The 14,004-nt window shown below is 37.2% G+C and overlaps 1 long non-coding RNA gene across 1 annotated transcript; it reads left to right on the top strand.

The window, feature by feature from the left end:
• Positions 1-309: 309 nt before the first annotated feature.
• LOC308193646 lies at positions 310-13,653 on the top strand. Its single transcript, XR_013949835.1, has 3 exons — positions 310-1,521; positions 10,637-10,812; positions 11,810-13,653. It is a non-coding gene; the product is annotated as an uncharacterized lncRNA (long non-coding RNA).
• Positions 13,654-14,004: the final 351 nt, after the last annotated feature.

Here is a 14,004-nt window from a genome sequence, read left to right as displayed (position 1 = left end):
CACAAAATATACACAGGACTTTAGCCATATGGAATTTTACAAAGAAATTAGCTAGCATTAATGCTCTAGTGCATCACAGTCATCTCTGAGCACATCTCTGGCCTTTTCATAAAGTTTTCCTTTGTTCTTCTCTAGTCGCACCTCCATTTTTCCTTTCCCTGGTAAAATTCTCTTAGTCCTAACTTGTCATGTTTCATTACTTTTCTTATTCTCTGTGTAGACACAAGCCAAGATAACGTTTTTATTACATTATAGTAGTCTCATTTTGGAAACGTTGCTGCCAATCTGTTTTTTTTTTTTTTCCTCTGTGTGTGTGTGTGTGTAATAGCTTATACATTTTGCAAGTATTTTTATTTTGCAAAGTATTGCAAGTCTGTTTATATGCCTAAGCAGCACTTTTTTTTTCCACTTGTTAAATGTTGAAAGATATAACAATGGAAATAATAACACTTCAGACAGAAATAAAAATTGACTGTGACTGTCTTATGAACAACTGTTCTTGAAAGCTTCAAAAAAATTGCAATTTATCTTCAAATAAATCAGTTTATTATATTTGCTTACCTTCATGTAAATCTCTTTTGCTTGTTAAAAGATGTCAACTGGCTGAGAAGGACATAGGGGAGATGCAGGGGGAGGACGGAGTGTTTTTCTGTTCCCACATACCAAACAAATCTAGTCCTTTTCCAAGGTCAAGTTCAGCAAAAGGTAGGAGAGTGTGACACCTCCAATATTTGTATTAATAAGAGTGGCATACTTGGCAAAGCAGTTGATGCCAGAAGAGAAAAATACAATATCTCAAGCTTAAGAAAGGAAAGATACTTTCTGGAGAAAGATTTCTTTACCTATCACGAAAGGATTTATTTCATCCTATGCTGTTAATAGGCACCAGGTGTATGCCAGAAGAAAGAAAGCATCAGTAAATTTAGAGGCATACCACAGTGAGGACTGCGTTCATTCAAACCGATTGGTTTTCAAGGTGGCATCAAAAGCTGAATTGAGATATCCACATTTAACAATCATGTAATTATTAACATTAGCCTCTTTAGGATGCTTACCCTACTATCACTAGAAATCTGGGGTAAAATCCAATTCAGTTCCTAGCAGATATTTGAAAGGTTCCTCTGAACAGTTTCTGCTCTTGGAGCTTGCTGCAATGCCCACAAAGCCCGAGGAAGAGTTTCTAATGCCTCTGGGGACTATGAACTCATCACTCTTCATCCAGTCTTCATGGAGCAGACTGTGGCCATATAACCTGGAGATGGCCAACCTTCATGGGCAAGGTTGAGCTGCCTCTTCACTGTGGTGTAGAGAGACATCAAGACACATGAGTGGTGTAAGTAATAGCAGGTGGCTGCTAACTTTAATATAGGGGGGTAATGAAGAGCTTTTTCAGCAACAGCTGAGCATGAGCACTCTTCCTCCATCCCAGAGCAAAGTCGTTGTAACAAGAAGGCCAATTACTATGTCCAACAGATGTTTCTGAGGAGAATCGGCTTGGAGTATACAAATACATCCTTAGAGGTAAAATATAGGATAAAATGTTGTAAGCATTGACCTGGACTAAGAGCTGGAATAAATTGTGGAGGGAATGGATGGATTCGTCATTCTTTGATATCTTTAGTTCAGACCTGAGTGCTTTTATGAAAAATACAGTTTAGATAAATATGTAGATTACTGGTTGTCATACAGGAGTAACTGGGTGACACACAACAGGGTGATATGCAAGAGCCCAGAGGCAGATGGCCTGACTGTGCCCCTCACCTTAAACTGATGAGCGTCTGCAAATATGATGTTGAAGAGCAGATGAAGATAGTTGACTGTCTATTTGGAGGGCAAGGGACTGTAGTTTACACAAAGGCAGATGAATTTGGTACTTGAGTTTTCTTAGAAAACATTTCCTTATTTCAGGAGCAGTCTTTCTAAGACACTTGGCCTTTTTCTTTTTATTCTGATCAATTAATGGTGTCAGAACATTAGAAGGACAAATCAGACAGTCCCTTTTGTTCATCGAGTCTTGTCCTTGCACAGTACTTTGGCAAGAATAAGCCAGTGTTTTCTGCAAGCAGTATCAGCTATGATGGCTCTGAGACTATGGCTGTGTTGCAGAGTCTGATGTGGTCTGAGAAGGTGACAGGACACTGAAAGCATGTTGACATGGTATTGCATCTAGGGAAACAAGATTCCTCATGGAATCAAGTCCTCTGTCTTTTGCATTCAGTATTTAAAATTATAGGAGTAGCTTGCAAATGCCCTGAATGTGGGAATTTTTATTTTAGGAAAAGTTATTTTTGCTACAGGGCATCAAGAAGAGCAATACAGCTTTTAAATGCTTTTTTTTTTTTTTGCTAGGAGTAGTAATGAGAAAACAGAATAGTTTCAGAAATTAGGCATTATGAGTAGGAATACAAGAAGTCTTCATCCTTCTATAACTCAGTGTTTCAGGAAAACAAAAAATCTGGAAATTACACAGGAAAAGCCTCTTAAAAAGAGCAACAATAAGACTAATGATACAAATAGAGTAAAGTAATTAGCTGGAAAATCCAAATGCATGCATATTAGCCCAGATGAATTGAATATAACCTAGAATGTAGAAAGAATTAGGTAAAGATGTTCCTACAGTCACACACATTATTTTAGAGAAATGGGGAGGCTGAGAATGTACACAGCTTGAGAGAAGACAAGGAAATAACATTTTTCAAGAAGTAAGCCTGATGATTTCTACAGGGTAACCTCACTTCTGCCTGGAGCAATGTAGCAATCTAAAAGGAAAATAACCAAGAACAAGCACTCAGATCCCATTTTCCATGCTGTGTAATACCTGGTTCTTCAAATAGCAGTGTTGATGGATGGAGACTGTTCAAAATGTTTTGTTTTGTTTTGGTTTTTTTTTTCAATTGTTTGCTGCCACTGAGTTTAATAAATCATCATTACTTATCACCACTTCTTTTCCGTAAATGACAAGTTCTTGAAATTAACTTGTTGGTGTGAGTATCCAACAACTAGAGTGTTCATATAGCTTTCAGCTCCAGTTTTACTGATGCAGCAATTGCAAATGTGAGGTTTTGTCTAAGGTGTCACATTGCTGTAAATATTTATGTGTAGTAATTCCCATTTCCAGAAAAGATCTAAGCTGAATTGCAAAACGGAAAACTTGGGGGCTTATATATTCCTCTGAGGTAACATTCTCGGGAGCCATCCTGTAGATGAGCCATAAGGTCAAGCAGAGATGCCAAAACTTTCACTGGATGGAATTCATCTGACTCTGTCCTTTTTGCTTAGGAGAAAAGACCTTGAGTTTTCATTTTGTAGCATCATCATGCTGAGGTCTATTAGGTGACAAAAGCCAATGGTTACAGTTTTTAAACCCCTTTTAAAGGTTGTAACCAGAGTGTATATGGCATAGGTACTAAATGCAGGTGTGCACACCTCACGGGATTTCCTGTCTGAAGCTACCAGATCTTGGAAAGCAAGTCCTTATCACAGTGCCCAAGCTAAACTGGGACCTGTGACAGTTTCTTCCAATTACCTTGTAGGAGGCTTGTTCTCCTTCTTTGGCGATCTTCAAAAGCTGCCCAGACATGGTCCTGGGCAACCCGCTGTAGGTGGCCTTGCTTGAGCAGGGGGTTTGGACCAGATGACCTCCAGAGCTCCCTTCCCACCTGAGCCATTCTGTGATTCTGTGAAATCTGTGTGTGTTAAACATGAAGGGTAGGAATTATTTGTTGCTTCCTTGAACTTATATCCAACAGTAGTCAAGAAGACTTCTAGCAGGCAGTTTGAACACGAACATTTTACCTAATAACAATCAAGACTCAGGAGAGTATACTATCAGTATAACTACGTGGTGGTGTAGCTGGCAGCTGTTTGACTGCCTTGCATGGTAGAATAGACACAGAATGTGGGAGAAAGGGGTTTGTCTGGAATGAGATGAAAGTAGGTAATATATGGAATATGTCAGTTCTTGGATGGGATGGTAATTTAGGATTCAAACAGAAAACTTCAGTTTTGGTGGGATTTGCATAGACAATTTGTAAAACCTTCTGAAATCAGACCAATTCCTAATGCCAGACACTGACTGCATTGTCAGAGGAAGGTGAATGGATTTCATCTGTAGCCATGAATTCCAGACAATATGTACTTTTCAACCCACATATTTAGCATTAAAAAGAAAGACAACCTCTGACTAAATTGTGCTTTTAGTAAGAGCCTGGAAAGGCCAGCTAAAGAGAAAAAAGAAAGAAAATAAGAGAAACAAACTGTCTTTCAAGTCACTGAATATACTTTACTTTGTTTCATTTTCCTTTGTGTTTGTAGCATTCCCTTAAAAAATTCCCAAAGGGCATGTGATTTGGAGACACACACTCTGCCCTTTTGTTGCAAGTTAATACATGAGATACACCCAGATTGACCCCACAGCGGGATAAATGGAAATTTTCCATTCCATTACTCTTAATCCTGGCTCTTTAAAAGGTAGCACAGTTGACAATGTGCCAAATGTAGCACATAATGAACCTTATGAATCACAGTCATTGTTCTTCTGGGGTAAAGACACAGAACAAAGGTTATTCTATGTATTAAGTACTTCAGTGATTAAGGTCTTAATTATGAAGAAAAAGAAAATGGTCGCTTGGATGTGTGTCTCTTCTTATGTGAAAGAGCTTGCTGATGCTTCAAGCGCCAAAGCAGCTGTACATATATATGGTGGATTGAACTCTCTTCCTCTCATCCTAATATAGCTGGTGAGAGTTTAGCACTGATCTTAATAAAAGCAAAGAGGAACACAGAAGAACTTGAACATGGCCACCTCCAAAGCTGATTTAGTTGATAAGGAGGAAATAGAAGCATATAGCTTGTAGCTCTGATGCTACACCGATGCTTTGTTAGATCTTTCTTCTCAGTTGATTGTGTGGTGAAGATGGCTTCTTTGGTATAGTCTTCGGATCTCTGTTTTCCTGACTATATGGTCTGTACACCAAGGGATCGTCTCCAACAGATCTCAGAACACTCTAGTCCTGAAAAGCACTTTTCATGTGACATCAGAAAGGAGCATAAAAATGATTTGTTATAGCTTGGAAGCAAATTGAATATTTATTATCATTTAAATATTACTTGTTGGATACATCACAATTTGCTGTTACAAATTATCTGACCTTGTTGCAACTAAAACTAGAACCTCAGAAACATGGTGGAATTTAGATTATTTTTTTTCTAGATGAAGAGCTGGTCACATATATCAAATATTCAAGAAAGCTATAGTGCTATAGTGTGACATTATTTTCTTTTCCTTCTTTTTGTTTTTCTAAAATGCAAACCAACCCTTGTGAGAGTTTTTTTTTTCTTTCTTTTTAATAGCTATTTAAAATTTTTCAAATTTTCTTGGGGGAAAAAATAGAAAAAGCCTTGCCTAAAAATGTAAAAATAACTTCGTGTTCTGCACAAAGACTTGTTGATGTAGACATATACAAATTTTACATATTTTTACACACACACACATATATATGACATTGTGAATAATCAAACAGAACAAGGAAAGAAAATGACAAGACTTCTGGCATAAACGCCCAATTTTTGGAGCAGAAAAGCTCCATCTGTACTAGAATTAAATAGTGCCAGGGTTCATTCTCTGCTGCTGAATTCAGCTGGCACAATATGGAGAGATCAATATTATCAAAATATAAAATTATATTGTAAAAAAAAAAAAAAAGGATAATCTAGATTGGAAGAGCAAGATGACTGCTGGAGGTCAGTTAATCCAAACCCCTTCTCAAAGAGGGCTACCTTCAAGGTCACTTTTGTTTCAGAAGGCCATATCCAGTTGAATTTGAGTAACTCCAAGGATGACAATCCCATGACTTCTCTGAGCAACCTGTGTCAACATTTGACTACCTTTATTGTGAAACTTTTTCCCTTGTATCTCATAAAAATTTCAGTAGGAGCTCATTGTGTCTATTGTCACTAGTCTTTTCACTTTTCAGGCAATGAGCTTTGCTACTACAGAGGGAAAAATTGGAAATGATTTTCAATCAGTTTGGTTCAGTATAAAATGTCAGCAAGTTTGATCCCAAATTATAAAAGATATGCACAGTATTTTAAGGTGAACAGAAAACTTGTGAAATTTAATTTGGGGTAGTTTATATGAAAAACAATAGGTAAATAATAATCTAATTGCTTTGGCTTATCATCTGTGCAGTTCTGCATATTTTTCCACAAGGAAAATGTGTTAGTGAACAAAAATATCAAGAAAGTACAAAGAAAGTTTGTCTTTAGACAAAGAAAAGGTGGAAGAAAAGGAAAGTGAGTCACATAGATAAGCGATAGAAACAAAGAAACGAAGGTACAAAGTTAGGTTTCTTCTTTTTCTTGATGTGGAACCATTTTTAAGGTGGAGTCATGTGTAAGTATATTCCCAAGGGACAAGTAGAATCATCTGTCCTGAATTCTTCTTTTTGCAAACACTTAACATAAAATATTGCTGGCTGGATTATCAGTCACCTTCACACTTCAGTATAGAGGATATTTTGTTTGTGCTTAACAAATGCAAAGAGCTCTCTGCTGTTTGGGCTGCCTGTTTTAAATGTAAATATGAAGACATATGTTTGCTTTTGTTTTTGACCTTTCTTGGTAGCTCTGCAGCTGATGAATCTAAAATGACAAGAGGGTTTCTTCTCAGCTGATATTTCTGCTAAAGCTATGGCTAATTGTAAAACATGAAGGGAAACAGAGGAGCTGGCTGTAAAATTGCTGCACTCAATAACCTCAGTATTAGCCATTGATGTCAAAACAGGATGATCAATTCCTGAAGCAAAGATTTAAAGACCCACTAGAGAAGAATCTGAATTTTTAAGATAGGAGAAAGCCATTTCTTACTAACTCAGGACATTTCTATTATATACACCAGGAGAGTGCCTATCTTAATTAGAAGTTTATATTTATACGTAATATGTGAAAGGAAAACCCAGATTTTAGGGTCATTTGGAGATCAAAGAGAGTTTAGTCATCACTGGAAAGCTGTTTTGAGCAATCTCATTGAAGGAATTTTTCATTTCCAAACCTTATTAGTGAAGGGACTGTGATCTGGAATACCAAAACCAAGTGATTTATAACTATTTTTCCCTGCATTTATTAACACTGACATTAAGAAACACAGAAAAGAATATTGAATGAGGAAAATATCCCATTGTTGAAGACAGTGTATTTCAGTAAGTGTCTCAGCTGTCAGGGGAGTCTGAGATTTAACTGCGCTCATGTAGTTAGTCCGTTGGCCCTGTGTCCTTCCCAAATAAATAAAGATGAAGCAGGGTTGTGACCATAACAAAATCCTTCCTCACTTACCCTAAAGCAACATGACTGACTTAAAAATCTGCAAGTGATTAAAACCCAGGCTGGTTTGGATACTTTTTTCCAAGTTAAATAGACTAGGTGGGAACCAATTCACTTAACGTTGTGACCACATTAAGGGATTAATCTCACCCAACTTTGCAAGGGGGACTCACCTCCAGACTCCTGGTATAGTGTCTATGTGTATGGACAAACATCAGAGGTTCATTTTGCATCACACATGACTCAGCTGCCTAATCACAGCTGTCTTGTGCCACCAAAGACTTCCTGGTGTATTCAATTGAGCTGTGAGCATGTCAGAAATGATGCAGGATTTACAGCAGACCAGTAAAATGTAATTAAAAGATGTATTTGCGTGTCTCAGATGGAGCTATTACATATGTTTAGGCATCTGAACTGCACTTCTGTTGACTCCAGAATAGTTCCCTTTGCTCTGCTGGCTGCAGTCACTAGACAGAGAGTCAGAAGACAAATTGTTCCACCTTTTGAGAACTTCTTCTGTTCCCCACAGATAGAAGTCTTCAAGTTGCAGTCACTATTCTCAACTTTATTCCCAAACTCCAAGCAAGATTTTCAGAGAAAATTGCTGGCCTTTTTCCAAAACATTGTATGGTCTGTTAGAAGTGAAAGTGAAGGCAAGATCATGAAACATGCAAAGTGGGAAATATTGAAGCTTAAATAATGTAAAAATGTTTTAAATAATGCCGTATTTCAAACCTTATCTTACATTTTAGTGCTTGTGTAATTACCTTGCCAATACTAATTTGGAGAGGAAGTCAGAAAACTGATTTTCAAAAATCATAGCTCTTACAAACCGTGGCCCAGAAAATACATCATGATCACTGCTCAGTTATGTTCAGCTTTTACAGAGATGAGAGATAACAGACTTTTAAAAGTGAGATTAAGGGGCTATCTGCATCTACAGAGAGTGGGCTTATGTATGATGGTGATCCTGAAAGTTTCAAAAATGAAGAAAACCACAGACCAGAAAGAAGGGAAAAGTAAAACAAAAAAAGTAGGAAATGTGATTAACCTTTCTCTGAAAGACAAAAATGCAAGTATATCAAAGCCATTTAAAATGTATAGGTGCTTTTTGAAAATTACTTTTCTATATCAGCAGTCACAGGAGAGGTGTGAAAATTTTCTGTACCGGTAAAAGGGAAGAAAGGAATAGGATTTTTTTTTTTTTTAAATTACGATGATTCTCCCCAAAATTGGCTGAGTTGCTAATGCTAGAGCATTAAATCTACTTGAAAGAGGAGACATAATGGGAGTATGCATAATAATGAATGGTGTAGGGGTAGCAAAAGAGAAATTTAAAGCACAAGGCTAACGAGATCACCAATGAAATTAAGTAGTGGCAAATTTTACACTCTGGGATGGTGTTTTTTTTCCACTGTAATTTATGGTCAGTGGAATCGTGCTCTCAGCAGTACTATGTGAACCACAATGACCTTCAACGAGACACTGAGTAATTTTAAGCCTAACGAGCATAGTAAGAGAAATTCTAAGAAATAAGAACAAAAAAGTCCTTTTTAAAGGGTTTTGATTCTTGTCTTTCAGACATTTAATTTCTCTTTAAATATTAAGAATCCAGAAACCATTTTATTCTGGAAATAATTAACTGCAGTTCTGTCTACTGGTTTTGCTGTATTAATCAGTATTCTATTCTATTCTATTCTATTCTATTCTATTCTATATTCTGTTCTTTATTCTTCTATTCTTTATTTATTTTATGCCACCTGTTTCTCAGCAGGACACATGAACCCAGAACAAGCTGTCTCATTCCTTGGATGGACAGTTCTATCCCCTGCCTCAATGTGTTTAGCCTGAGTCTTGAGTTTCTTCGCCAGTGGGTGAATGGCAGAGGGCATTCAGACCCTCAGAAAGAATCCAATGTATTTTCTTTCCCCTCCATATGCTTTCCAAATTTGTAAAAGACTTTCTATTTTTAAAAGAATAAATGTCCTTGAGATGTAATGTTGTTTTATACCCATGAGTAGTGGTTTGCCTATGGCACTTATTGTATCATAATTGCAGATGCTGCAGTACTGAGTTATAGATTATTGACATCATAAATCACAGTGGTGAGTTCAAAACTATTTCTCATCATACTAAAAATATCTAAGGTACCTTAAATATTCTTTTTTTTTTTTTAAGGGCTTCACATTTTAAAATGATTATAATATTGGATGAGCATTTTAGTGATCCAATGGTAATGCAGAAAGTGAAGACCATATTGCTGACAAAAAAAAAAAATTATAAAGAAAGACTTTGCTCACGCTGACATAGACTTGAAAAGAAATCAGATGGATTTACAAAGTTTTACTTTAGCCTATGTACACAAAGGGTCAACTTTGATATGTAACTCCCTTGTGATCGATACAACATGACATATGAAATGACATTAACCCACAAACCCAAAATGCTGTACAAGTCCAGAAAAAATAGAAAGAAAAAAAAAATGCTCAAAGTGCTTATGATCTGAACAGAAAGGCAAGGGATGAGATGAATATAAGCAGACTGGGAGCAGGTGGATGAGGACAAGTAGGTACTAGACAGTGGTACATAGTTGTTCAGCATGAATCACAGCATCACAGCATGGCTGAGGTGGAAGGGACCTCTGGGTCCCTCTGGTCCAGCCCCTGCTCCAGCAGGGACACCCAGAACAGGGTGCCCAGGACCATGTCTGGGCAGCTTATGAAGGTCTCCAAGGAGGGAGATTCCACAACCTCTCTGGGCAACCTGTGCCAGTGCTCTGTCACCTGCACAGGAATAAAATCATTTCCCGATGTGTTTCAGTTTGTGCCCTTTGCTTCTAAACGTGTTTCTGCACAGCAGCACTCAAGCTAATGCAGAAACTTCTTCATGGGCACCACATCAGGAACGGTTTCTAAAGGAGGGACAATTGTGATAGTTTTGCAGATTTCTGGAGAGTTCTGCACAGTTCTCCCAAAAGACGTCATGATGTCAGGAGAGAAATGCTGATGGGTAGTAGCACATCAGGATTATCTCTCAAACCCCAAAAGAAGGATGTTGCAGGGTTTTGGTTGAGTGAATGCATCTTCATTTGAAATAAAAGATAAATTAAAAAATAGTAGAATCATATAATATTCTGAGTTGGAAAGAATTCACAAGGATCATCGGGTTCAACTCCTGGCTCCACACAGGACCACCCAACAATCAGACCCTATGTCTAAGAGGGTTGTCCAAACACTTCTTGAATTCTGGCAGGCTCAGTGCCATGACCACTGCCCTGGGGAGCAATATCATTCACATCTTTTCCTGTTTCATGTAGATCTAACAAAGAACTTCTGCTCATCTGGACCAACAGCATCAAGACTCTAAAGTCCTGACATTACAAATTATTCAGAAGACCTCTTCACCATAAAATCCAAGAGGATCTTGCATCTTGGATACTTAAATACAAGATGATCTTATTGTACCAGACACCTTATTCCCATCTAGCAACTGGTGGGCATTCACACTGTTTTGTTCCCACCCATATGTTTTAAGGCAATGTGTCATATATATATATATATTTGGGCAGGGGTTGATAAGGAATTTCCCCTCACCAGTGTAAATGAAGAGCTTGGATTTATTTCAGCTCATGTAGAGTTAAAATTGTAGAGAAATAAGCATAGGATAATCCATCACATATCAAAACAACAACCATATAAAACCCCCTATGCTGCTTTCAGAACCTTGGCACGTGCATCTAAAAATGGGTAGGCTAAAATTGAAATTAATGCCAGGTTAAGCATTCAGAGAGATCACACAGTTCTGTGTTTTGTACAAATGCATTGACTATTGCTTTCAGACCCCGGAGGTTTGAATGAATCTACAGACAGTAATGAAATGCATTGACACGGCACTTTGCAAATGCAGCTCGACCATTTTATTTCATATGACGGTCCCCCAAAGAGAGAAAATACATGCACACTTATTTTCTTTATTTGACAATTTTTTTAATTAGAAAACCAGTCTTTTCTTTATTATAAAATATCACAAGCTGATAAATCTTTATAGGTTATAGAGAGAATATTTTTGTCTGTGAACCTAATATAAAAGTTCAAATAAATAACAGCATTCATCAGATTATCTTCCCCCCTGTACTACTTTACCTATTACAAAAAAGCCTATAGGCATCAACTTTTATTTAAAAGTCATAGACTCCTATTGCAGCTTTTCATGACTTGAAGGGATTATATTAATAATTAGATGATTTATTAATTATTTTTTTTTTGGTGACTCTAACTGGCAAGAATTGAAATGCAGCTGGCTGAGGTCTAAACTCATACATGGAATTTTAATGTTCTGAACTCAGCAAAACAACTATCTGCAGGGGAGCACGTAATCAAATTTAATTATTTTAGTACTATCTCTTTTTAAAGAAAATTCCAAGTATTAATTAGCATTAAAACTGATTAAGCACTAAAGCTTGAACTTTTACATAATTTTTTTGCACCAGGGTGCTGCTAACATTTGCTGGTGTGCTTGTGCTGTCTATGAAGTGTGGGTATGCCTATGGACCAGGGCTCTCCAGCTTCCTTCCACACGAGACTGGCATGAAAAGACTTTGACTAAAGATGCAACACCACAACCTGGATATTTTTGTAGAACTGCATTAAATGACATGATGACTGCTTAACTCAACCATGCTCCTACACGTGAGGGTACTTGAAAAAAGCCCAGTTTGCTTACTGTGTGTTTACAAAGCAGCTGCTTCCCTGGAAAAAAGTGTCCAAGCGATGAAATGAAATCTCACATGAGAAATGAATGTACAGTATCTACATTAGCTTATGCTCCTCATTAAAATTATGAGCAGTTCATCATTCATATTTAATTAATTGAATGGAGCCTAAAGTCTGGGGTTTTGTATCTATTTTGCATAGTGCATTTAATACACGGTATTTTCTTGCTTGTATGATTAGTGTCTAAGAGAAACAGTTAAATAAATACACAGTCATTTACTTAATGTCACAGTTTATTTAAAGCATTTTGAAGCTGAAATAATGAAAAGAGGACTGGGTAGATTACTTGGCAAACTGCACATAATTTATTACTGCACTGAAGTATATTGAAGTGTCTAACGTGGTCACTGTTAAATTACCAACTTTTAGACATTGTCTAGATAATTTTCTATGATTTTGCCCTCCCCCCAAGCTACCAGTAAACGTACAGTTTTAATTCTGGACTTTGATAGAAGCACTACTAAAAATAATTACTTGTTTTCACCCCAAGGTCAGGATCAACAATGAGTACAGCAATAATGCTGCTCATCTTGTAAGACACTTCACTGTTGATTCCTCTGTATGCATCCGTACCTCTTCTGAGATGCATTTATCAACTCATTCCCTGATTTCCCTCTCAGCAGGCTTGTTCCAAAGCCCACTGATGCTCATTAAAATATTCTTGTTGCTAGGCTTCAGGCAGGTCTCTCCTGTGCCTCACCCTGATGTTTGTAGTTTTCCTGTTACTCCCCCAGAGTTAGTTTTTCCAGATATTTGGCTGTACCTCTTGTTCTGTCTGTTGGCTGTCGTCCTCAGGGGAGATGTACTCCACAGAAATCCCTTCAGAATCACAGAGGACTTACCTCACCTCACCTCACCTCTGCAATGTTGGCATCATATGCAGAACTAGACCTCCCAACCTCCCTTCCTCATCAACAGAAAGGAATAGGTGCTTTAAGGACACAGTTCATTTTTCCTGCATTTTTTTTCCCCACCTTCATTATGATACAGCAGATTATGTGAAAATGCCTACTTCTCCCACTTGTCCAAGAGTAGAGTCTAGAAAGGTAGGTCTGCATGCAGATGTCCTAATTTTGGTCAGAAGTATCCCAGGCTCTCATGGAGCCTTGATTTAAATTTATATTCTTGGGTTGGAAGTCTTAAGAGCTGTTATCTCTTACTTGTCAATTCTGATCAAGGTCAGGCAAAGTTTAGCTGCAGAAGCCAGTGGGGTTGTTTAGCTCAAACACACAGAAAAGCCTGATTTTAACTCTTTCCCCTCAGGAAACTGCCACCTTGAAGTTGCATATGGGTTCCTAACAACACAAATTGCTGGAGGACGAATTTGTCTTAACTAAGAAAATAGAGCTGGATATGGGATTCTATCATGAAAATAGAATGAAATTGGAATATATTTTTTTTTTCTTTCTAATTTCTTATCAGAAGAATCAACATTGTAAGCATTGTAAGTGCAGGTGGTTTGGCTAAATATATGGATGCATTTCAAGCTCTTCCATATGTTTCAAAATGCTGATTCATAACTAAAAGAACAGAGAGCTCCAAAAGAAAAAGAAAAAGAAAAGACAAGTCTTTCATATTGGAATATATGATGTTAATGAGACTGAAGTTTCAGCTTCAAACATTAACTTGAAGAGTTTTGAGTTGGGAATGTAACAACCTGTAATAAATGCAACATATCCTCCTTTCCTATTTTGATATTCAAAAAGAAAAGGGAAATTCAAAATAACATAGATCAGAAAGCATTATCTCCTGTTTGTCCTGAAAATATCAATAACTACTGAATGGATACTAGGAAAGTATAGAGAACATATAAACAAATATAAGAATGATGAAAGTTATGTTATCCTGGAGATTATGTTTGCATATATCCTTGATGTATTGCTGTTCCATCTATCTCCGTCCATATAACAGA

Source organism: Anser brachyrhynchus, assembly GCF_964034855.1.
Source record: "Anser brachyrhynchus genome assembly, chromosome: 3".
NCBI classification, from domain to species: Eukaryota; Metazoa; Chordata; class Aves; order Anseriformes; family Anatidae; genus Anser; species Anser brachyrhynchus.
Note: the sequence above shows the minus strand (reverse complement) of the source record. Positions and strands in the feature narration are given on the sequence as shown.